The 26,636-nt window shown below is 45.0% G+C and overlaps 1 long non-coding RNA gene across 1 annotated transcript; it reads right to left on the reverse strand.

Annotated features, from left to right (window-relative positions):
• Window positions 1–1,573: 1,573 nt before the first annotated feature.
• Window positions 1,574–25,524, reverse strand: LOC133750210 (uncharacterized). The gene is made up of 3 exons (XR_009864683.1): window positions 25,435–25,524; window positions 10,742–10,835; window positions 1,574–1,856 (listed from the first exon to the last, which is right to left on the reverse strand). It is a non-coding gene; the product is annotated as an uncharacterized LOC133750210 (long non-coding RNA).
• Between the last annotated feature and the right edge of the window lie 1,112 nt (window positions 25,525–26,636).

The following is a 26,636-nucleotide window of genomic DNA, read 5'->3' on the forward strand; positions in this document are numbered from 1 at the left end:
GACAAAAATATACGAAACGAGCCTGCAGTGATAACTCTAAATCTCAACAGCTGAGCCAGTGATGGGCCACAAGAAACAATGAGACTTCTCAGAAACATCAAATTGACTCTACATCCACCAAGTTGGCAGTAGTCAAATAAATTAGGAGCTGTCCATTTGATGGAATACAATTCAGCTTTAAGTGTGATGGTTTCCAAGACGTCCAATGGCCCACAAAAATACTTAGGTTATAAGGAGGGAAGAAATACTAAATCTGAGACCGGAAGTGCCATTATGGGCAGTTTTCCACCAACAGTCACAGGTTGCTGAGGACCTGGGAAACTGGGGGATTTAACAACCTGTGGGTGTGAATGGAAATTGGCACAGTTACTCTGCACCACAACTGGGTCATAGATATTTAAATTTTAAAATACACATGACTTATGACCCAAAACCCTCACTTCTTAGAAGAATCTTAGGAAAATAACTGTACATGTGCATAGTCAAGCTGGATGATTATCGCTGAAGTTCAGCTTCTAAGGGGAAATATCTGACAAAAACTAAGCTGCAATAACTATGTGGATTAGATAAATAAATCATGTTTCATCTATATTTAAGAATGTGATTTGCACATTATAAGGAATCTAGATATATCTGAGATACAGGGAGAGAGAAGGGAGAGAGTGTGTGTGTTTCTCTCTTGTCAGTTTCTAGAATATATTGTTAAAAACTTGTAAGAAATAAAGTATAATATTATTTATCTTTTTTTAAAATTTTTGACAGGCAGAGTGGACAGTGAGAGAGAGAGACAGAGAGAAAGGTCTTCCTTTGCCCTTGGTTCACCCTCCAATGGCCGCCGCAGCCAGCGCACTGTGCTGATCCGATGGCAGGAGCCAGGTGCTTCTCCTGGTCTCCCATGGGGTGCAGGGCCCAAGCACCTGGGCCATCCTCCACTGCACTCCCGGGCCACAGCAGAGAGCTGGCCTGGAAGAGGGGCAGCTGGGACAGAATCCGGCACCCCGACCGGGACTAGCACCTGGTGTGCCGGTGCCGCTAGGCGGAGGATTAGCCTGTTGAGCCACGGCGCCAGCCTAATATTATTTATCTTAAAAGCAAAAAGAATTGAAAAGAAAGGGAGAGGAAAGCAGAGTGAAATTAAACACGACAGAAATCCCAAATGCACACACATCACATTATCTATTTTTAGTGCATATTTTCATCATTGAAATCTAAACAAGCAACCACAAAACTGCGATCCTACTTTAGGAGACAAGCAAAGAGCTCTCTCTTACTGGTGCAGAGTGTGCAGTGGGGCCTCTGGCTTCTCCATCTGCAGCTGGCCTTGGCCTCAGGTATGTAGGAGAACTTCTCCAACATGGAAGACATGGCAGTGGTTAGGATGTGAGACTGTCCCTCACTGTCGCCTCCAGGCTGTAGCCCCAGTCATCGTAGGAGACTGAAATGAGTCCTGAGGGAAAGTCTGCGGAGACGAGCTCTGTATTTCCAGAAACCAGGCTGGGGACAATCCAGAAGAAATCATAGCCGGTGAGGCCAAGTGAATGGGTCTCACTCAGGATGAGAACAGCCTCGTCTTTGGAACAGTAGAGCAGGATGATGAAGGAGTGGATCTTCTTCAGCTGCACTTGTGTCTTGGCTTCCTTGAAGGAGGTGTCCAGTGTGATCACATGCTGTATGTCCCAGCCCACAAAGCTGTTGTCCATGGTTGTTGTGATGAAGCTAATGAAGTCCTTGTAGTGGGCAAAGATGGTGGTCACCAGGAAGAAGATGTGCCAGTCATAATCCTGCATGATCTTCAGCATGACCATGACCTGCTGCTGGATGGACACTCCAAACTGGAAGAAAGTAGATGTGGGATCCTGCGGACAGGCGAAAAAGAAAGCAAAACACGGAATGAGACAGAAGGCAATTTATACAGAACCATGTGTCTTTAGGGAATTAAAAATTTTTTACCTAGAAATAAGGGAAAATAAAGCACACATTCATTCGCTCAAAAACACTGCTGAGCACCTACTGAATGGTGGACTCCAAAGTAGATAACAGAAATACGGTGATGAGGAAAATCCCTGTCTATTGCAGGGAAAGACATCTGTTATTTTGCTTGCTTATCATCTCTTCTCATTCTCTCTCCTTCATCTTACCACCACTCTCCTTCCTTTTGAGTATATATGGTTGTAACAAAACATATTCTATCTGGTCCCCAGGTTCACAATGGAGCAATGAAGCCAACATACTTAAAATAGCACCAGGAAGTAGAAACAGATTCCTGGTGACCTACTGTTGGAGCCTTCCCTCTCCCCCTCTTCTTTGCCTGAGGCCATTTACCCTGGATCTCTTACTTATATGAGCCAATAAATTCCCATGTTCACATAAGCCAGTCTGAATACTTGAACTCAAGATTCCTGTCTAATAGAGACTATAAAATGCTATGCAAATATCTATCCACTCAGCAAATATTTGTTGAGCACTGTACTAGGTGCAACACCATTTTAGACCTTGGGGAAAATAGAGATATACAGGTCAGATACTGACTCTCATATCTTCATAGATCTGATGGGAACTTGAGGAAGAGCAAATTCTGTGAACTGAGGACTGAGAGAGGAGAATTTCAAAAGAACATTCGGGTGAGCAAGAGGGGGTAAGGTGGACAATACAGATGGAGGATTCTTGGGATCCATTTTGACTATTCCAGGGACCACAGATAAATGCATTATGGTCGAGGAAGCAGAGGGGAGGAAATGCTGTTGAAGATCTTGGCAGGATCCCTGCATACAGTGCTATGTCAGATGAATAGTGTTCTCACATACACATAAGCTGAATCAGCTCCACTGGAGAATATCTATTCCATGATCACCTACTCTCCTCATCCTCCTCATCCTCCACCACCACCACCACCTCATCATGGCTGGACTGCATGGAAAATATTGACAAGTCGCTCTACATACCATATAGTGGGAGGTCTCATTATTATTCCTGTGTTGCATATTTAAAAACTGAGGCTCACAAAATACAAGGTTGCCCAGAGTCACATACTTAGAACATGGCCGAGCCAGGCAATCTGGATGCAGAATCAGAATGTTCATCTACTCCCAACACTGCTTCCAGGAATGCAGATCATAAATCGAGTCCCTCTCCCTTTCGCTTTCCCTCTCCCTCTCCCTCTCCCGTGTGTGTGTAGGGGGGTGATTGTGGCTAACTACCCCTATGTCTCTCTTGAGACATCCAGCTAAAAAAGAAAATCCTCCAAAATGGGAAACAAACATGGATGATCTCACATGCAGTCTTTAATCAGTTTACAGAGGAGACTGAGGTTGATGGGAGAAATCACACCCAGATACCATTTCCTAAAAACATATCCACTCCATCACCCACAAACAATTCCTCTTGAGGCAACGTCCACTCCTTGCACCTGTTAATGATTTACATTCAACTCCCCACTTCACTTCTCTCAGGAAAGAAGGAAGTATCTCTTCCCACATTCACTATGGTAGTTAATCACTACCCAAGCTTACAGCAGCCATAGCTGCTTCATCATGTCTCAGGCTTATTTCTTTTCCTTTTTCTATTGCACCAGCTCATATTCAGACATCAGGAAATTTCTCAAACTACAGATGGGCCTCCTGTCAAGCTCATCTTGCCCCTTCCCACCCACCTGCCACACAGACACTGGACCTATGAATTTCATATCGGAGCATGGTGCAGCACCCCCCCCCAAGCCCTCCCTTAAATTTTTCTATCAGATTCCATGGTCTTCATAACAAAGTAGAAACACATAGCAGCCTCATCTGAGTCTGGACCCAATGTTAGGGGCTTAGAATCCACTGCAGTATCTGAGGGTCCAGATACTCCATAAGCATGTGACAGGTTCACTGTTGGATGAACGGATGAAGCCAATGAATGTGTGCTCAGGAAAAACAAAGACTCTGCACTTGCTCTGTGCACCATCTCCCAATACCACACCAACCCCATCACCCCAAAACACAGAATTCTGCCCCAAGAAACCTGCACTCACTGGACTAGAGATTTACACTCTATCCACCTTTCTGCTCCTCTCATGAGGAAATCCAACAGCATTTTTTAAAAAAAATAACTGAATACTATCTTTCTTTGTCCTCTCCTCTTTCTCTTTCAATAAGAAGTTTAACTCTGGCCGGTGCCGTGGCTTAACAGTCTAATCCTCCACCTTGCGGCGCCAGCACACTGGGTTCTAGTCCCTTTTGGGGCGCCGGATTCTATCCCGGTTGCCCCTCTTCCAGGTCAGCTCTCTGCTACAGCCCAGGAAGGCAGTGGAGGATGGCCCAAGTGCTCAGGCCCTGCACCCGCATGGGAGACCAGGAGAAGCACCTGGCTCCTGGCTTCAGATCAGCACAATGCGCTGGCCGCAGCGGCCATTGGAGGGTGAACCAATGGCAAAAAGGAAGACCTTTCTCTCTGTCTCTCTCTCTCACTATCCACTCTGCCTGTTAAAAAAAAAGAAGTTTAACTTTTATTTCCTTATTTTTTCAGCTTTACTGGTATGTAAAATTGACAGATATTGTGTATATTCAACTGTACAACTTTAGGTGTTTTTGTATGTATACATTGTGAAGTGATTGTCATAATCAAGCTAATTAACACATCCATCATGTTACCGCTACTTCTTATACATGTGAGTGATGAGAATATCTAACGTCCATATCCAGGCTTTTTGCAGATATCAAGAATATGAAACATTATTATCAAACAATCACCATACTGGACATCAGGACTCTAGAACTTACTCATGTTGTGACTGTACTTTGTCCCCTGTGATGACATGTTCTCATTTCCCCTGTACCTCCAGCCTCTGACCATCAGCATTTTGATCTGGAGTTTCACCTTTCTGGATCCCGTATATGAGTGAGTTCATTCAGTGTTTGAGTCTGGCTGATTTCACATAGCGTAAGGTCTTCCTACTTAACCTATATGGTCGAATAAGGCAGGATTTCCTTCCTTTGTGAAGCTGGGTGGCACGGCTATGTATAGACACAGCTGACGCTCTGTGTCCATGAGTTCCTCAGCCAAGGATTCAACCAAGCACACACTGAAACTATTATTAAAAGAATAATTGTGTCTACACTGAAAGCATATAGGGTCTTTCCTTGTCATTATTCTCTAGACAATACAGTATAACTATGTACATTGCACTGGGTATCTTAACTAATCTAGAGATGATTTAAGGTACATGAGAGTGTTGCACAGGTTATGTGCAAATATCGAGCCATTTTATAGAAGGGACTGGGGCATCCATGGATTCAGGTATCTTCAGTGGGTCCTGAAAGCAATCCCCCCACAGGTACCAACAGATGATGCATACCTCATCTTCAAGACAGAGATCTGTTTCCTTTGGATGGATACACAAAAGTGAGGTAGGTGGATCATATGGAGAAGAAGTTTCATCTCAAGCTTCCTGTGGCTGCTGGATTCCCAGCTAAGGTAGCTCTGCACAGTGGCTAAAGTGCTCTGATTCAGAGACAAGGAGAGGAACACCAGGCTGGCTCAGAGTCTGGTCTCTTAGACTTAGATGGGAATTAGGTGAGATATAAAGTTGAACTCCACAGATTAGGGTGGAGCTGAGACTATAGCTACCCAGAGCTACCAAGCCCTCAACCTCATCCTGGACAGGCTTCCCAATATATAGCTAACAGCTACATGTGCTCATTTTATTTTATCCTATCTGTGGGTGTGAAGAGGGGAGAAGAAAGCAAGCAAGTGCATACTTGCATCCGCTGGTTCACTCCCCAAAGTCCACAGTGCCCAGGGGTAGATTAGAGAGCTGAGAAGACACCCCCATGGCTGGCAGGAACCCAGTCACTTAAGCCATCACTGCTACTTCCCAGGGTCTGCATTAGCAGGGAGCTGAAGTCAGGAGCAGAGCCGGGAATTGAACTAAGATACTCTGATACAGGGCATGGGCATCTGAACCACTAGGCTGAGCGTCTGCCCCCTATTTAAAGCACTAAATAAAACTAAATATTCAGTTTCTTAGTCACGTTAAACACAATTCAAGAGCTCAGCAGCTATTAATCTTTAAAACTGATACCCCCCCTCCCTACTCCCCACTCCCCACCCCCGCATCACCCCTGAAGATGCCAAGGATTTTTGTTTTACTCTGTGAATGAATCTAATGAGCCACCAGGATTGAAAATGCTCATCTAAGACTTCAGAATCCAACCTCAGCTTTCCATCGCTGCTGGGGTGCTGTTTATACCTTCAAGTGTCCACACCACACCCAGTAAAGCTGAATCCAACTTCTCTGTTTCCTAGGGGACGAAACTGAGGTTCCACAACCCAGAATGCATTAAGTCAAACTTACGTCAATCCGTTGTGGTCCAGCAGTACAAATACAGGGTCTCTTGAATCCGAACTCAGTGCTCTCTTGGTTGTGTCATGGTATCATCACATGCCAAGTATTTACAAAGAATCCAAAAAGGGGGGGGGGGGGGCGGTGCTGTGGCACAGTGGGTTAACGCCCTAGCCTGAAGCGCTGGCATTCCATATGAGTGCCGGTTCAAGACCCAGCTGCTCCACTTCCAATCAAGCTCTCTGCTATGGCCTGGGAAAGCAGTAGAAGATGGCCCAAGTCCTTGGGCTCCTGCACCTGCATGGGAGACCTGGAGGAAGCTCCTGGCTCCCGGCTTCAGATCGGTGCAGCTCCGACCATTGTGGCCCTCTGGGGAGTGAACAAGCAGATGAAAGACCTCTTTCTGCCTCTTCTCTCTCTGTGTAACTGTGACTTTCAAATAAATAAATAAATCTCTAAAAAAAGCATCCACAAAGGGGAGGGGTTTACAGGAGGAACACAAACATTGCTAACAGCCTGCCTGGGATCTGCTTCTTACCACAAATGAATCTTTTAGCCTTAGCCTCAGTTTTTCCATCTGAAAAATGGGCACAAAAATAATACTAATCACTTCCAAGTGTTGCTGTGACTATTTCAAGAAGCCAGGAACACAAGTTACATGGTGCATGGGAAAGACACAGGCAAGCTGGGTTGGTATTAACAGTCATGAGGATGGCAGCTTGTGGCTTCAGGCCCCATCCCACGCCCATTATGGGTATTTTGCACCTCCACTTTCTACCTATTCACCTGATGCCTGTTGAATTTTCAGCACCTTGCCCTTTAACACCTCACCCCTCAGCCCTATACTGGATGTGGCTATCCCATTGATGAGAGGTCTGAATGGTGCCTGCCCTCTCTTGAGGCCAAGGCACAACACCCTTCTCCATCCAGGCCCCCTCTCCTCACAGGGTGCTGCTTGCTGTTCTGCCAATCTGACTGGCACCTGCACTCTGAGACTGCAAGCAGGCAGGAAGGAATCCTAATGCTTTACGTACTTACGTATTCTGCAGACCCTCTAGATCTACCGCTCAGGGAAGACACACTCATCTATCGATTGTCTGTCATTCATTCAACACATGCAACCAACTCTGGCTGTGTGCCAGGCATCATTCCAGGAAGGTGAACTAGGGAAGGTGGCTTCCAAAGGGAAGGTCCCAGGTTCATGAATTTTACCTCTGACCAGGAAGAGGCTTACAAGGAAGAAGGAAATCAATGCAAAGAACAATGTCAAAGGAACCAGATGATGTCTTAGCTCAGGAGCTGGGTGGAGAGGATGCACAGTGCCTTCTGGCCTGTATACTGAAATAGATCCAAAGGAGGTGGGGGCAGCCAGGCAAATCTTAGGGGTGGGGTAGGGACAGGCAGGCCATCCAAGCAGAAGGAGCCATGTGCACAGAAGTAGGAGTGGTGTGTCACTTCAAGACCAGAAGGAAGAACAGAGGGGCTGAAATTTAATGAGCAAACACGACAACTTAGAGATGACTTAGGGCAAGAAGTAGAGGCCAAGTCACAGGGAGTACCCTGGAGATCATGGTAGGCAGTCTGGATCCAATCCTATTTTATTCTAACTCAGGGAGTTCATGTATTTAGCTCGGTGCTACCCTCTGGAATTCTGACCTATACCAACAGCCTGCACAGAAGATGCAGGAAGGCACGTAACTGCTGCAACACTACATCAATTGGTACCTCAACCTCAACTACTGTGGCTGGAACATCCAAGATTCTCATCATCTGGAGTCAAGCAGTCCCTCTGGTGTGCATGCATGGCAATGCTGGAGGAAATGATGCACAAATGCCTGGACAGATGCATTCCTTGCCTCCTGCTGCTATGAGCTAGGGCAGCCCAACACAGACCCAGCTTCTCACAGACCCAGCCCTGCCTTCTAGAACATTAGTAGGGCCGGCCACAAAGAGACACCTGCTGAGTGAGATACAGGCCCTATTTTCTATGCAAGAACACAGGGAAGGCCCAAGTTGGCTCCACCTGGTACTCCGTGAGCACCTGACTCCAGGCTTCCAAACAGGGCCATTAGCAATGATGCATTATCTGGAGCCATGTCCAGGCATTCTCACATGGGAAGCTCTCCCCCCAAAAAAAAGCCACAGAGAAGCCACAGAATCAGATCTTTGAGGAGCTGATAAACTGAAGCACACAGACTGTCTTTATTTTGCGAATCCCAACCTCGATGGGGCCACTGGCCTTCTCTGTGCATCTGAAGCCATGCTTCTCAGCTCTCTTTTCATAGAGAGGCACAAACCTCACTGAGCCACATGATGGCCATCTGTCATTCTGACCATTCATCATTCATTATTCCTTTCCTGAAAACAGTGAGGGGCCGGCTCACTTGGTTAATCCTCCGCCTACGGTGCTGGAATCCTATATGGCTGCTGGGTTCTAGTCCTGGTTGCTTCTCTTCCAGTCCAGCTCACTGCTGTGGCCCGGGAGGGCAGTGGAGGATGGCCCAAGTGCTTGGGCCCCTGTACCCGCATGAAAGACCAGGAAGAAGCACCTGGCTCCTGGCTTTGGATCGGTGCAGTGCCAGCCATGGTGGCCATTTGGGGAGTGAACCAACAGAAGGAAGACCTTTCTCTCTCTCTCTCTCTCACTGTCTAACTCTGTCAAAAAACAAAACAAACAAACAAACAAAAAAAAAAACCTCAGTGAATGATACCTCAGTCTACCACCCACACAGAACCTATAGCAATGGGTCCCAGCAGAGGCTGGAGAATTTACCTGTCACAACTTGGGGGTGAGGTACATCCAACACTTAGTGTGTAAACACCAGAGATGATGCTAAAGTCTTTAAAACATAAAAAAACTCCCCACGGCTATGAATTACCCAAATGTCAAGAGAGCCACTGAGGAGAAACAGCTTTTTTTTCTTCTTTTCTTTTTATTTATTTATTTATTAATGAATATAAATTTTATAAGTACAACTTTAGGAATAGAGTGAATCTTCCCACCATACCCATCCTCCCACCCACACTCCCACCCCACTTCTTACTCCCTTCCCCTTCCCAGTCACATTCTACATTAAAATTCATTTTCCATTAACATTGTACACAGAAGACCAATTCTATATTAAGTAAAGATTTCAACAAGTTGAACACACACGTGCTCACACACACACACAGTTTGAGAACTAGTTTTACAGTTAACTCTCATAATATAACTCATTGAGGACAGATATCCTACATGGGGAGTTAGTGCACAGTGACTCCTGTTGTTAATTTAACAATCTCACATATGAAGTCAGTGAAACAGCTTTATAGACATAGCTGTACCTATCTTATGCAGAGCTCAGTGGCTATGCCTAGTCCTGTCCCTATCCCAGACCCTGGAGTGGTGCCCAAAGTCGGTGCTTTAACAAATTCCCCAGTCGACTGTTATGTGCATTAAAGGGTAAGAGACACTGCTGTGAGGCAGAGCCAACCTCAGTGTCAAAGAGGTTCAAGCATTTTTCTTCAGTGACAAGCACTGAAACACTTGATACACAATAAGAAGCTGATATTCAAAGTCTGAGTAACCCCCTAACTTCAGCCTTTAGGATCAACACCCTGGGCTTTCATGGGAGTTACTTAACTTTGAGTTTTCCTTTCATTAGCACAATCCCAGAGAAACTGACCCATATATTTCACAGTACAACAAAGAGTGTTTACTGTGCTATTCGTTTCTTCAGTCTTAAAGCTCATAGATTGTTTCTTGCCAAATTTAAAACTCAGAAATACAGAGCAGTGTTTGGTGCTCTGCCGACTTGAGAGGATACAGCGTAGACTGCTGCAGGAAAATCTTCAAACATTATCATATTATTAAGCTTAGTTTATATTTTGAAACACATGAAAGATACTGCCCTAGATATATAAGGATAACAATATGAAATGGATGCAACAGCTGGAGCTAAGCAGATTTGAAGCCAGGAGCCAGGAGCTTCCCCCAGGACTCCCACACAGTTGCAGGGGCCCAAGGACTTGGGCCCTCTTCTACTACTTTGCCAGGCCACAGCAGAGAGCTGGGATGGAAGTGGAGCTGCTGCACTTGAACCAACACCCATATGGGATGCTGGTACTGCAGGAAGCTGCTTCATCCGCTATGCCATGGCTCTGCCCACCACAACCCCAACAACTCAGGCTGTTCCCACTTGTGATCAGCTGTGTGCACACCCACCTAGGAAAGCAGAGGAAGCAGCTCAAGGACTTGGGCCCCTAAACCCACACTGGAGTACTGGATAAAGTACCTGGCTTCTGTTTCGGTCTGGCCCAACCCCGGCCATTGTAGCCACCTGGGGTGTAAACCCATACACTGAAGATTTCTCCCACACCGCCTCATCTATAACTCTGCCTTTCAAACCAATCTTTAAATAGAAAAAAAAATCTAGTACTTACTATGAGATGTCAGAATCTTGGACAGGATGGAACAGAGCACAGAGGAATTCTTAGGGTTTCTTTAAGCTTCTGCTTTCTCCTCCGTGTGTGCAGTCTTTTAAAATTCACCAGATTACGTGCAAATTAATTCGAGTGCCCCGTGCCCGTGTTCATGCACATACACATTACACTTCTGAACAACCTGGAGAAGAGAGACCATGAGTCAAGACCTCTTCTCATGAATGCAGCCAAGGCTACTTCCGGCCAGGGACAGAAAACCCCCAAAACGGAACCGGGGCTGTGGCAAAAGTTCTTCCTCTCCGACCCACTCCCCCACACCCACCAGGACTCCTGTCACTCTCCCCTCCATTTCGTCTCCCCCATGTGCATTTCCTTCCCTCCCTTCCTTGCCTTCCCACCTTCATGCCACCTTTTCATTCTCCCCACTTCTTCTCTCCTCCCGACTCCCCTTTGACCTCTATTTCCTCCACCTTCTATCCCAGGTACCCCTCACACACACACACACCCTTCCAGCTCTCAGCACCCTGGGCCCCGCCTACCCCGTGACAGGAAGGCCACTGCGCCAAACTCCCTGAAGAAAGAGTGTTTCTGTTCCTCTGGAAAAGGAACTGAGTCCTGACGTGTAGTCTTCCGGAAGGGGCCGAAGAAGCCCTGATCCTGGCCTGACCCTGGGAGGCGCTAGGTCTCCCTCAGGCTCTGCCAGCGGCATCGATGGCAGCTCCTCACAGCTTGTGCAGGCTCTGGGCAAGAGCAGACACGGTGCTGACTCCCACCTGAGCACCAAGAAGTGGAGAGGGCCGCACCTGCGGGTGCACTTCCAGGTCACTGCGCAGGGCGCAGGGCACAGGCACACTCCTCACAGGCGGCTGTCATGGCGTCACACGACACATTCAGCGTCTGACATTACAGGGCCACTTCCAGTCCCAGTGCTCCAGGGAGGCAGCTGCTGATGGCCCAAGTACTCTGGACCCTGCCTCCCTCTACTCTGGGAGTCCTGAATGGAGCCCCTGCCTCCTGGCTTCTGCCTGGCCTGGCACTGGCCATTGAAACTGCTCGGGGAGAGAAGCTGTGCATGGGGCATCACGAGTACTCTTTCTTTCTCTTGGTGATTGTCCATCTGGGGGTTTACCCCTCAGGAGGCTGCAAAGGCCAGGGCTCGGTCAGACAGAAGCAGAAGCCAGGTACTTTATCCAGTACTCCAGTGTGGGTTCAGGGGCCTAAGTCCTTGGGCCATCTCCCTCTGCTTTCCCAGGCATTCCCAGGGGGGATGGCTTGCTGGGAGGGGCCAGCGCTGTGGGGCAGCCAGTAAAGCCACCGCCTGCTGTGCCGGCATCCCATATGGGTGCCGGTTTGAGTCCCGGCTGCTCCACTTCCGATGCAGTAGAAGATGACTCAAGTCCTTGGGCCCCTGCACCCATGCAGGAGACCCTGGGGAGGTCCCTGGCTCCTGGCTTTGGATTCCCTCAGCTCTGGCCATTGCAGCCAGATGGAAGCAGATGGAAGAAACCTCCTTCTCTCTCTTGCTCTGCCTTTCCTCTTCTCTGTTACTCTGAATTTCAAACAAATAAATAAGATCTTTTAAAAAAGTAAAAAAATAAAAAAGGAATACATAGCTATAAATAAAATACTACATCAGGACCAACTACTAGAGTTTATTTAGAATTTGATACTATATGCATTATGTACCCATTTAACACAGATTTTGAAAAAGAATATAACTCAGAAAAGATTTTGATACCCATTCATTTCCTTCTTCCTTAAAACATTCAGTGTGGTATTATCCCTGACTTCCACTTGAGGAAATGGTTGTAATTTATTCACTCACACAAGGACTTGAAACACCTGTGATCTACTGCGTTCTCCACTGAACACAGGTCTGCTTCCCAATCTCTGCCCTCCACAGCCTAGCCCTGCATTTAAAATATGGGTTATGTTTGAAATAGGACAAGTCATGTCTTCCACAAAGCAAGAGTACATAAAGGCAGCTTCTGAGATCACTGTTGACATTTTCTACATGTACACTATCATGGTATTTTTATCTCAATTCTCAATGCTAGAATATGGGTTAATTTTAATTTTGGTATAACAGAAGAAAACATTTCATGTTTATACCAGAAGGTGGGATTCCTTAGATATTTAGACAGTTGGGGATTTCTAAAAAAAGGACTTTATTGCTACACCCACAGCTGTCCCATCTGCGTAGCAAAACTGCTGCCATGTTGGGACCCTCAGGCTGGAGGGGTGGGGTCAGTGCTCCGTGGAGTGAAGCCCCAGGCGGTTCCCATACAGTCAGCGGTCGTCATGGCCCCTGGCGGCTAGAAAGGCACAAAACTGCCAGCTTGGCTCAGAGAACTTTCCTTGCTGTTGCTTTTGTTTAATTTTAGCAGTGCTTTTTCATTGTGCTATGTGCAGTCAAGTGGGGTACAGGTGGGACACCAGGATTCAATAAACTTTACCTCCGGGAACATATCCTTGTGGGCGCCGCTATTCATCCAGGCCGTGCACAATGCAGCCTGGGCATTGAACTCAAATAACACTCTGGGAACATTGCTCTATCCCACGGAGCAGCTGGAGCTGCTTAGCTCTGATGAAGGAGATGGCACGGCAGAAGCCCACTTGGAGATGTTATTAGGAAATGTGCACGCCCAAAAAAGATTCCAAAAGAGAGCAAGAATTAGCAAAGATTCCCAAGAGAATTTTGCCAAAAGGATATGAACAATATCTAATTAGTGGGCGGTGGTGGACTCGTCCTTGGTGGGCCCCGCAAGCGGAAAAATATTTACCCCCTCTAGTTATTATTCAGGTAGCGAATTAGTGCGTGTGAGAGGAGGTTGAGATAAAATGATCAAGAAATTTATAAAAGAAAAATTGTCTTTAAGTTAAGAAATGAACTCTCTGTGACCTTTCATAAAAGTGCAAAAACGATTCTCACAGCATATGTAGATTGAAAAACCGAAACCACTATTGTCTCACATGTGAGTTAGAATGTCCTGCTGATTAATGATTGTAAGCGTAATTTCTTTGCCTGGAAGCCTGTATTTGCTTTGCCAAGTTCCGTGTAAAAGCGGAATAAAAGCTTATGCTTTGCAGCAAATAAACGCAGCAGCATACTCATACAATTTGGGTGTCTGTCTGTCATTTCCCCCGTCGATTCTTGCTCTCCTGGACACCTTCGCCCTTGTTCTCCCTCGGTCTGAGGCCTCTGGTAGAGCCGGTCCGTGGCAGGTGGCGCCCGAACAGGGACCTGAAGGACAGGTAATCTTTCTCTTTCTCCTTTTTCTTCAGAGCAAGGACGACTCTTACCAAGTGACTGCAGCCCTGCCAGTAAAGGCTCACTGGTTAAGTGTAAGTAATCTTATAAGGGGAATCATGGGGCATGCTTTAACTAAGAATGAAAAAATGTTGGTGGTCATGTTACAGAAAATGTTGACTAAAACTGGCTTTCCTGTCTCAGTCAAAACGGTAGAAACTTTTACTTCGTTCCTCAGGAGGGTAAGTCCTTGGTTCCTGGAGGGAGGCTCTATGACTTTAGAAGATTGGAAAAAGGTTGGTAAAGAAATGCGTAGGTACGTACAAAGTCAAGGGGAAAATACACTGCCCCCGCAAGCATATCAATTATGGTATCAAATTCGTGAACTTTTAGCAGAAACTACTCCCTTTGAGGGACTCTGCAGGGAAACAGCCTCAGAGGCTGGTGAGGGACCAGTGTATGAAGAAATGATGGAAAAAGAGAGGCAGAAGGAAGCGACTCCCTTGATGGCTTCGGCCCCAGAATTGTTTTATGCCTCTATTAACAGAGATGATGGGGATGAGGTTGATTGGTCAGAATTAGAAAGGAGACAGGCAGAGGAAGATTGGGAGGATGATTTTCGAGACCATCATCCCATGCCTTTAATGTCTCTGCCTGGAGCCTCTAAAACATCACGGCCAATCCCAAAACCCTGGAAGCGTCCTCCTCTGCCCCCTACAGGATTTCAAGGAGCAGTCGCAGAGGCAAGGAGAAATGGGGATTTGTCCTTGGGAACGTTCCCTGTTACAGAGGTATTTGAGAATGATGAAGAACCGACCTGGGAACCAATGCCATTAAAGACTTTAAAGGAATTGCAAAGTGCAGTTAAGACTAATGGGGCTACAGCTCCCTATACTTTGCAAGTGTTAGAGATGGTGGCTAGTCTATGGCTGACACCGTATGATTGGATGCAGACAGCTAAGGCCACTTTGACCCCTGGGGATTATATTCTCTGGCAAACAGATTATGAGGACCGAAGCAAAGATACTATAATACAATCTATAAAAAAGAAGGGACCTAAGCCCACGATGTCTATGCTTATGGGGACAGAAGAATATACCTCACCTCAGGCTCAGACCAAAATTCCTAGAGATATATTGACTTTTATAACTAATAATGCTGTACAGGCATGGTGTACATTGCCACCTCCAGGAACCAAGGGGGGAACACTAGCTAGTATAAGACAGGGAACTGAAGAACCTTATCAAGATTTTATATCCAGGCTGGAGGAGGCTGTCACGAGAATGCTTCCTCCTTCAGAGGGCACTGACATTCTTCTTAAGCAGTTGGCTTGGGAGAATGCCAATCCCCTTTGTCAAGATTTAATTCGGCCTTTAAGGAAGACAGGAACGCTCCAGGATTATATTAAAGCATGTTTAGATGCCTCACCAGCAGTAGTGCAAGGAATGGCCTATGCTGCAGCAATGAAGGGACAGAAGTTTAGCGCCTATGTAAAGAAAACATATGGAGGAGGCTCAAAGTCTCCCCCCATGAATGCTTGCTACAATTGTGGACAACCTGGACACATGCAGAAGGACTGCAAGCATTCAAAAGGAGACCCCCAAAAGAGGGAAGCTCCTGGATTATGTCCCCGTTGTAAAAAAGGGAGACATTGGAGAAATGAATGTAAGTCAAAGTTCCATAAAGATGGAACCCCTCTAACAAAAGAGGCAGAAAAGGAAAGGGAAACAAAAAACTAAGTCAGGGGCAGGCTCCTAGCCCGGCAACAAAGGGAGAAGCTGAGAGCCGTGAGAACAATGGTGTGAGCAGTTCTCTGAATCCAGAAGCCCCAGAATTTACCATACATGACTTACCAAGAGCCACGCCAGGAAGTGCGGGTCTTGATTTAGCCAGCTCTAAGGATATAATTGTATCTAAATGGGACGGAGTAACCTTAATTCCTACTAATGTAAAAGGAACCTTATTACCCCAAACTGTAGGATTAATTATAGGTAGGAGTTCAAATTACACAAAAAATTTTGAGGTATTGCCAGGAGTGTTGGATTCCGATACCGAGAATGATATAAAAATCATGATTAGGCCATTAAAAGAAACAATACAAATTCATAAGGGGCAAAGAATTGCACAGCTATTATTACTGCCATATATAAATTTACCTAATAAAATCATGAAAGAATGTAGAGGACAGGGACAATTTGGCAGCACAGAAGGGATATATTTTGTTCAAGAGCTTGGTCAACGTCCCTTCAAAACTATTCATTTAAATGGAAGACAGTTCAGAGGGTTACTGGATACAGGGGCCGATAGGACTTGTATTGCTTCTTCAGATTGGCCTTCTGCCTGGCCCGTACATCGGACAGGCTCTTCTTTGATAGGTTTAGGAACAGCAACTGGGGTATTGCAAAGCTCAGCAATGCTGAAATGGACCGATGAAGGAAAGGAAGGGTACATTCAACCTTATGTCCTTCCCTCATTACCTTTTACTCTTTGGGGTAGAGACCTTTTGAATGCCATGCAGGTGCGTCTTGTTACGACAGATGCCATGGATGAACAGCATTTTACATAGGGGCCACTGCAGAAAATCTTTTTGCAGATAAAATACAATGGCTGACTCAAGAGCCCGTGTGGGTGAGTCAGTGGCCCCTTACAGAAGAAAAAATACAGGCTCTTGAGCAGCTAGTGCAAGAACAGTTGGATAAAGGGCATTTGGTAGAGTCGAATAGTCCATGGAACACTCCTGTGTTCGTCATTAAGAAAAAATCTGGCAAGTGGCGTTTGTTACAGGACTTAAGAGCAGTTAATGCTGTTATGAAAGACATGGGTCCATTGCAGCCTGGTTTGCCATCCCCCGTTGCTGTGCCTCAAGGATGGAAAATCATAGTAATAGACTTACAAGATTGTTTTTATACCATAAAATTGCATCCAGAAGATAGTGAATATTTTGCATTTAGTGTTCCTTCAACAAATTTTAAAAGGCCATATAGGAGATATCAATGGGTAACTTTACCTCAGGGTATGAAAAATTCACCAACATTATGTCAAAAATTTGTAGATAAGGTATTACAAGGAATTAGACAAAAATATGATAAAGCATATATTATTCATTATATGGATGATATATTATTGGCCCATGAAATATCAGAAATGTTAGAAAAAATATTATATGACACTATTGAAGCTCTTACTGCTTGTGGTTTAATTATAGCCCCAGACAAGAAACAAAGAGAAAGGCCTTTAAATTATTTAGGACAAACCATTAAAAATGATTGTATAGTCTCCCAGAAAATATCAATTAGGAGGGATAAAATGAGAACATTAAATGATTATCAAAAATTATTAGGAGATATTAATTGGCTTCGACCACATTTAAAGATAACCACTGGAGAGTTAAGCCCATTATATATGCTGTTGCATGGAGATTCAGATCCAAAATCATTAAGAACAATCACTCCAGAAGCTATAAAAGCTCTGCAGTTGGTTGAAGAAGCTCTAAGCAAGGCCCGAGTTCAACAGGTAAATTATGAAAAACCTTGGCTACTATTAATATTTGCTACGGAATATACTCCTACAGCATGTTTGTGGCAAGAAGGTGTTTTAGAATGGCTCCATCTACCACACACACAAACAAAGATAGTGGCAGACTATCCTTATTTATGCTCCCTATTAATTACTAAGGGAAGGATGAGATCTAAGGAACTTTTTGGAAAGGAACCAACTTGCATAGTCACTCCTTATAATAAAATGCAAGTGGATGATTTGTTACAAAATAATGATGATTGGGTATTAGCATTGCAAAATTATGCAGGACAAATAAAACATCATTACCCCAGACACCCCATTGTAGAATTTGCCAGACATGTAGAATTAATATTTCCATTGTGGTTTTCCTCTCAACCTCTAGAAAGGTCAGATAATATTTTTACAGATGGGTCATCCACGGGTCGAGCTGTGGTCTACAGCCCTGGTCATGGGATTTATGTAGAGAATGGTGAAAAAACATCTGCTCAGCAAGCTGAGATAAGGGCTGTAGTCTTAGCTTTTACTAAGTTTCCACAGGCATTTAACCTTTACTCAGATTCTAGATATGTGGTTAACTTATTTCCTGCCCTAGAAACAGCGCTTTTATCAGGAAAATCTCCCATTCTATCATTATTAAAGCAGTTACAAGAGTTAATACAAAGAAGAACAGAGAAATTTTACATTGGGCATATTCGAGGACATACTAAATTACCAGGACCCTTAGCACAGGGGAATGCTATTGCTGATATATTTACTCAACCATTTGTAGGGAATGTGCAGGAAGCACAACAAAGTCATAAATTGCATCATCAAAATGCTTCTTCTTTAAGAAAAATGTTTTCCCTTACTAGAGAGCAGGCAAGGCAAATTGTGAAACAGTGTGTACATTGTCCGGAAGTGTATCATCCTTTAAAAATGGGAGTTAATCCCAGAGGCTTGAAAGCTAATGTAATTTGGCAAATGGATGTGACGCATGTAGCTTCTTTTGGGAAATTAGCTTATGTGCATGTTACTGTGGACACCTTTTCGCATTTTGTGCATGCCTCTGCAAGAACAGGAGAGGCAGTAAAGGATGTTGTACAACATCTAGTGCAATGTTTTCAAATCATGGGGGTGCCATCACAAATAAAAATGGACAATGGCCCTGCATATACTTCAAAGGCTTTTGCCACCTTTTGTGCACAATGGCATATTGTGCATGTGACAGGAATTCCTTATAATCCACAAGGGCAAGCCATTATAAAAAGGACTCATCAAACTTTAAAATTACAAATAGAAAGGCTGCAAAAGGCAAATTCATATTTCTCAGCACATCATATACTGTCTCATTGTTTATTTGTGTTAAATCATTTAAATGTTGATGATAAAAATTTAACTGCAGCCTTAAAACATTGGGATCAAGAAGTATATAAAACACCATTACCTAAAGTCCTATGGAAGGATTTATTAACTGGAACATGGAAAGGTCCAGATTTGCTAATAACCTCGCGACGAGGCTATGCTTGTGTTTTTCCACAGAATGCTGACGTCCCGATCTGGATCCCGGATCGCCTTATCCGGCCAGCTCTTGGGACAGCGCCGCGGGAAGCGACGCTGGAAGAAGAACAAGAAGCAGACAGTCAACAAGCTGAAGAAGCTGAAGATAACATCAGCCGAGAAGGAAATCACGTGGACAAAGATCAAGAACCTCATTCGCGCAGCGAAGGCGTTGCTACATGAACAAGGGAGACCGCTTTCTGCCCCCTATTATTTTTTGGCCTTTTTAGCCTTAGTCTCAGCACCGATGGGGGAAGTGGAGGGGATTTCCTATTGGGCCTATGTACCAAATCCTCCAATTATTCAGCCAGTGGGATGGTTAGACAGAGAGCCTATTAAAGTGCTAACTAATGATTCTGTAAGACTGGGAGGAGCTCAAGGTTCTGATGAAAGATATTCCACCTCTTCATTAATAACCTTTGAGGGAAGAGCAGATTCTCTGCCCATTTGCCTGTCACTTAAGGGGGAACCACTATCGGGCTGTCTTCCTACCTCATACAGAACTTTTCTAGCAGATGGACCAGATAAGACGAGCTCAATAGAAAGTGGAATATCTGGTGGTAAAAAATGGGTACGGGAACAGAAGCGATGGATGTGGGAAAGGCAACTGCAGGTAGTAGGGCAAGCACTTTATAATGACAATTGTACAGCCATCCCTGCTGTGTCTATGCCCACAACACCATGTGAGCTTAAATTTCCTACTTCCAAATCAGATGAATTGTGGGATTCTTCTTTGACAAAAAATCCAACATGGCTGTCATGTGGCTTTAGTAATTCGGCTACATTTTATGATCCTGATAATTTAGGACTAAGAATTTGGGATTTTTCTAATTCTATATGTAAACACAGCTGGTATCTGGAACATTATATTAATGCTGTGGATAAATTTCATGGATATCGATATGAAAGACATGGGGAACCTTTAAGGCGATGGTTTTCTCCAGGATATGTGGAACCTATTTTATATGCCAGAAAAGGGAATAAAATTAGGAAGCATTTAGATTCCTCCCCGGCCAGGCCACCCACACCGCAGGTGACCTGTGTGGCCCTAGTGTGGGGGAAGCTGCCCCATGGGGCTGTGCCCTCTCTGCATTCCCTCATCCTCACCATGAAACAGCCCAGCAAGGCAGGCTGGGAAAATATAGGACACCTGCATAGCCACTTAGTATAGCCAGCATGCCATAGGTGACAGTGACAAAGACAATGACAAGGATTCATTGGCTGCATATGTGGGGCATCCACATCCAGGCAGAGCCTTGCAGCATGAGCACATTGGGAACACATGTGCAATGCACACAGAGGAATGCATGAGAGTACAGTGGGAATGAATAAGGGCCTTTTGCTTCTTGCTTTTATAAGTCAGTGTGGCCCTGTGGTGACATATAAAGAAAGAACTGCCGTGGTCCCCTTGCAGTAAGTATCTCAGCAAAGGAACCACCCGTGTTCAAGGCCAGTATCTCCCTCCAGACCCTCCCCTTGCTCACCGCCTTAACACAGGTCAAGCTGCATGGCTGGAAGAAATCCCAAGCAAAGACATGAGCCAGCACTCTGGCCTGTCTGTCCTGGTGGACGCTCAGAGAAGAGTTATCCTTTCCCTAAATCCTGCCCTTCACAGCTCAAGCTGCAGATCCTCTCTGTTAAGCCTGTACCCCTAGAGTCAACCAAACCACACTCAAACCAGACCAGAGTAGCTACAGATCCCAGGGGGGCTCGTGCTCAGGGCGGCTGAAGACATGAAGACCACCACACAAGCCAAAGATCCTGCCAAAGGTGGGCTGCAAGTTTGAACCACAGTGGGTATTAGCAGTGCAATAACAGTGCGAGCCACTGCTCAGAGGGAATCGATTCAAGACCCAGCCCTGGCACAGCCACCAGATGCCAGTGACATGGCTGTCATAACAGCTCATCTTCTCTCCTAGGCCAAGCAAGGACGCACCCCAGAGCCTCTCGCACCTGCCACAGCAAGAGCCCTGATCTTCCTGGTGTGAAACAGCATGCAAGGACTGCACTGGTCTGCAGCTAACAGGAATTTGATATGCATCACTCCTCTCCTGGATGCCATTCCCAGCCTTGGGGCCACGGATCAACTGTGGCCAGACACACGGTGGTAGTGGCAACAGGGAGGACACTTTATCTGCACCTGTCACTGCATGGGCAGCCCTATCCTCCTCTGGCCAAGCCAAGTACTTGGGAGCTGGAGCCGAGGGACTGCAACAGGAGTGACAGCTGCTTTGAATAGGCCTTGTCATTCTCTCCATAGCATGTCACCCACTAAGAATATTTTTACGGTTATGCTTTAGCTAAGGGATTTTATCAGAACAAATAGGTGAAGGCATAGAAATACAATCGATGAGAAGGCCCTTTTACTGAAGTAATTACAGACAACTTCCTTAATTTGAAGAAAGGGACATTCAAGTACAGGAAGCACATGGCAGTCCTAATACACATGACCAGAAAGATCTTCACCATGACCCACCGCAGTCAAATTCTTCACACTCCAACATGAAGACAGGACTCTAAAATCACACAAGATAAATACCAGACCCTTTTCAGAGGATCTCTGATTAGAATCACATCTGACTTCTCATCAGAAACCCTACACAGGCTAGGAGAAAGTGGTGAGATAATATGTCAAGTCTTAAGAAAAAAAAAAAAACTCTTAACCCAGAATACTGTAACTTGCAAAGCTCTCATTCATGAAGATGAAATAAAAAATTAGAGCCTGGTGAGGACATTTCTGCTGGCCTCTTGACACACACTTCTGCTCCACAATAAACTTTCCATTTCAGCTTCCTGTGACTTTTTGAAGTAGCCACCTGTATCCACTCAAGACATTGAATCCAGTTATAAATCCCCCAACAAAGAAAGTGATAAGCCCTCCTATCCAATACTACTTCACTGGTAGCTTCTACCCATACACTTCCAGAATACAGAAGACGAAATACTTATTTTATGTGACCTGAGATACTTTAATACCAAAATCAGATAAATATATTACGGGGAAAGAAACTGTATACTAATGTCCCTCATAAACAGAGAATACAATCAAATAAAATCTAGTAATATTTTAATGTATCATGACTAAATGGGGCTTCTCTCAAAAATAGAAGTGGATTCAGTATTAGAAAAACCCATCTATGTAATTCATGTGTGAGTGGCTAAAGAAGAAAGATATGAAAGATGCGCAGAAATCAGTCAAATGCTGATCCAACAAAACTAATAAAAATCTATGGCAAGCATCACACTGAAATGGTGAAATCCAGCAGAGAAGGTCTACCCCAAAGAGGACATAAAAGTTAAGGACATCCACAGTCATTGCTCCTACTTGATGTCACAGAAGGGAGCCCAAATATTATTAAGGCAAGAAAAACACAATGAAATAAGAGAACTGAAGGGGAGATGTTAAACTGGATTTCCTGAAGACATGATCATCTAAACATAGTTCCAAAAGCATTTTCTAAAAAGTCACTAGGAATAGTAAATTATTTTAGCAAGACCACGATGGGTAGAAAGGCAATGTAAAAATATCAAGTGCAGGGCTGGTGCTGTGGCCAACAGGTAAAGCTGCCACCTGCAGTGCTGGCACCCAACATGGGCACCCACTTGAGTCCTGGATGCTCCACTTCTGATCCTGTTCTCTGCTATGGCCTGGGAAAGCAGTGGAAGATGGCCCAAGTCCTTGGGCCCCTGTACCCACTTGGTAGATCCAGAAGAAGCTCCTGGTTCCTGGTTTCTGATCTGCTCAGCTGCAGCCACTGTAGCCATCTGGGGAGTGAACCAGCAGATGGAAGACCTCTCTTTGTCTCTATCTCTTTCCCTCTGCCTCTGCCTCTAACTCTGCCTTTCAAATAAATAAAATCTATAAAAGTAATTGCTTATTATAAAATCAATTGTATACTACCATCAGTGAACAGCTAGATACTGATATAAAAATCAACTGTATACTACCATCAGTGAACAGGTAGACACTGATATAAAATTTAAAATAGCCTACTGAAATGAAAACTCGTAAACCCTATGAATAAAATATACAATATGTTGGCTGAAGACCAAAATGCTGATGAAGGAAACTAAAGAAGATCTAAGATTGAATAATAAGATACCATTCCTTCTAAAATGATTCTATAGGTTTAAGGCAATCTAAATTTTAAAAAAACCCAGCAAGAGGTTTTTGAGAAAAAAAAACCTGATTGTAGCAGGAAAACCCAAGACAATCAACTATCAAGTCCACCATGAAAATCAAGGAACTGGGTGAAATCACAAAACTGTCTTTCAAGACTTTCAATAAACCTATAATAACCAAGATGGTTTGGGATTCATGAAAGAACAGAAGAAACATGTTTCAATGGAGTATGATAGTGAGTCCAAAAGTAAACCTCATGCCAAAATACATAAACAATTGTTAAAACTATAAAGAGAAATAAACAAATGCACTATTACACTCACAGACATCAAGACATCTCTTTTCTTAACAGATCAGCAGACAATCAGTAAGGATGTAGTTGAACAGAAAAGCACCTAAATCAACCAAGTGTCAAACAAATCCTTAGAAGAAGCTCCATCCACAGCAATGAAACACGACACTCAGACCCACATGGCACATCTACTCTGACCACGTTCGTGAGTATACAGCAGACCTCAATTCCTAAGAAGAGATGCCACACCATGAAAGAACTCAGATCACAAGGGAACAACTACCTGAGAGGTCAGTATGAAAAAGCTGGAAAATCCCAAATACTTGCAAGGAAAACAATCATTCAACATCAAAATAACACATTTATAAATCTCAAATAAAAATATTACAAACTAAATTGAAATTGTATCCAGCCAATTTATATTAATGGATACATATTTTAAGAAAAAAGAAACAAGATCAATGAGCTACGCTTTCAGCCTATGAGCTCAGAGGAAGAACAGCGACTTAAACACTTAAAGCAAGGTGAAGAAAATAAATAATGGAAGATAAAAGTATAAGTCAATGGGACTGAAAAAAGTACAATCAGAAAAATATCAACAAAACTAAAATTTGGTTCTTTAAACACATCATACCACCATGACTCCATTAACAAGATAACTGTAAAGAAATAGTATGAACAACTCTGTGACCAAAAATTTCATAAGATAAATGAATTGCATGAATTCCTTGGAACATAGAATATGTCAAAATTCACACAAAGAGAAAGGCAAACCTTGAATGATTCCATAATTACTAAATAAGTTATAATTTATAATAACTAAAGAATAATAAAATTTATTAAATAGGTATTAGTTACTAAATTTACATATCCCGTTTCTACTCAGCTAAAAAGAAACAGTGGGCAGAAAAGTACTCATGGGGACCTGTCTTGTGGCATGGCAGGTTATGACACTGCCAGGAACAATGGCATTCCATATAGATGCCAACTGGATTCCTGCCTGTTACTTTTTTTTAAAAAAAAGATTTATTTATTCATTTCAAAAGTAGAATTACAGAGAGTCAGAGGGGGAGAGAGAGGGAGAGAAGGTCTTCCATCTGTGGGTTTACTTCCCAGATGGATGAAATAGCTGGAGCAAAGCAGATTTGAAGCCAGGAGCCAGGAGCTTCCCCCAGGACTCCCACACAGTTGCAGGGGCCCAAGGACTTGGGCCCTCTTCTACTACTTTGCCAGGCCACAGCAGAGAGCTGGGATGGAAGTGGAGCTGCTGCACTTGAACCAACACCCATATGGGATGCTGGTACTGCAGGAAGCTGCTTCATCCACTATGCCATGGCTCTGCCCACCACAACCCCAACAACTCAGGCTGTTCCAATTTGTGATCCAGATGTGTGCTCACCCGCCTAGGAAAGCAGAGGAAGCAGCTCAAGGATTTGGGCCCCTAAACCCACACTGGAGTACTAGATAAAGTACCTGGCTTCTGTTTCGGTCTGGCCCAACCCCGGCCATTGTAGCCACCTGGGGTGTAAACCCATACACTGAAGATTTCTCCCACACTTCCTCATCTATAACTCTGCCTTTCAAACCAATTTTTATTTTTTATTTTTTGCAGGCAGAGTTAGACAGTGAGAGAGAGAGACGGAGAGAAAGGTCCTCCTTCTGTTGGTTCATCCTCTAAATGGCTGCTACGGCCGGCATGCTATGATCGGCACTGCGCCGATCTGAAGCCAGGAGCCAGGTGCTTCTCCTGGTCTCCCATGCGGGTGCAGGGCCTAAGCTCTAGGGCCATCCTCCACTGCCTTCCCGGGCCACAGCAGAGAGCTGGCCTGGAGGAGGAGCAACCGGGACAGAATCCGGCACCCCAACTGGGGCTAGAACCTGGGGTGCCGGCACTGCAGGCAGAGGATTAGCCTAGTGAGCTGTGGCACTGGCCTCAAACCCATCTTTAAATAGAAAAAAATATCTATACTTACTATGAGATGTCAGAATCTTGGAGCAGGCTGGAACAGAGCACAGAGGAATTCTTAGGGTTTCTTTAAGCTTCTGCTTTCTCCTCTGTGTGTGCAGTCTGTGAAAATTCACTAGATTATGTGCAAATTAATTTGAGTGCCCCGTGCCCGTGTACCTGAACACACACATTACACTTCCGAACAACTCATAGAAGAGAGACCATGAGTCAAGGCCTCTTCTTATGAATGCAGTCAAGGCTACTTCTGCCAGGGACAGAAAACCCCCAAAACGGAACTGGGGCTGTGGCAAAAGTTCTTCCTCTCCTCCCTCACCCCCACCCACTGGGACTCCTGTCACTCTCCCCCTCCCTTTCCTCTCCCAGATGCAGGTTTTTGCCCTTCCCTTCCTCACCTTCCCACCTTCACGCCACCTTTTCATTCTCACCACTTCCTCTCTCCTCCCGACTCCCATTTGACCCCCTCTCCTCCACCTTCTATCCCAGCTATACCCCACACACACTCCCACCCCATGCTCTGCACCCTGGGCCCCACCTACCCCGTGACAGGAAGGACACTGCACCAAACTCCCTGAAGAAAGAACATTTCTGTTCCTCTGGAACAGGAACTGAGTCCTGATGTGTAGTCTTCCAGAAGGAGCTGAAGAAGGGGACCGCACCTAGAAATTTCCAGAATCCCAAGGTAACTGATGCAACTGCCTCAGGCCACAGCCTCTCTGGATCCCAGCCTGATCCTGGGAGGCGCTGGGTCTCCCTCAGGTTCCACCAGCAGCTCTGGCCTTTGTGGCCAATTAGGGAGTGAACCAGTGGGTAGAAGGCCTCTCTGTCTTTCTCTCTCTCTGTACCTCTGACTTTCAAATAAAAAAATAAATCTTTAAAAAAGATATTTTTTTTACTTGAGAGGCAGAATCACATAAAGAGGGTTAGAGAGAGAGAGAGGACTTCATCCACTGGTTCCTGAGGGAGTTTCCAGGGGTCAACGGGGATGAACAGGGAACTGAGAGAGAGGATGGGGTCAGCAGGAAGAAGGACCTGAGGGAGGATCTGTGGGCCAGCAGGGGAACAGGGACCTGACGGAGAAGCTGTAGGCCAGCAGGGGTGAACACGGACCTGAGGGAGGGGCTCGGAGACAGCAGGGGTGAACAGGGAACTGAGGGAGGGTCTGGGGGCCAGCAGGGTACGGGGACCAGAGAGAGGTGCTGGGGGATA

Source organism: Lepus europaeus, chromosome 21 (genome assembly GCF_033115175.1).
Source record: "Lepus europaeus isolate LE1 chromosome 21, mLepTim1.pri, whole genome shotgun sequence".
Classification (NCBI taxonomy): domain Eukaryota; kingdom Metazoa; phylum Chordata; class Mammalia; order Lagomorpha; family Leporidae; genus Lepus; species Lepus europaeus.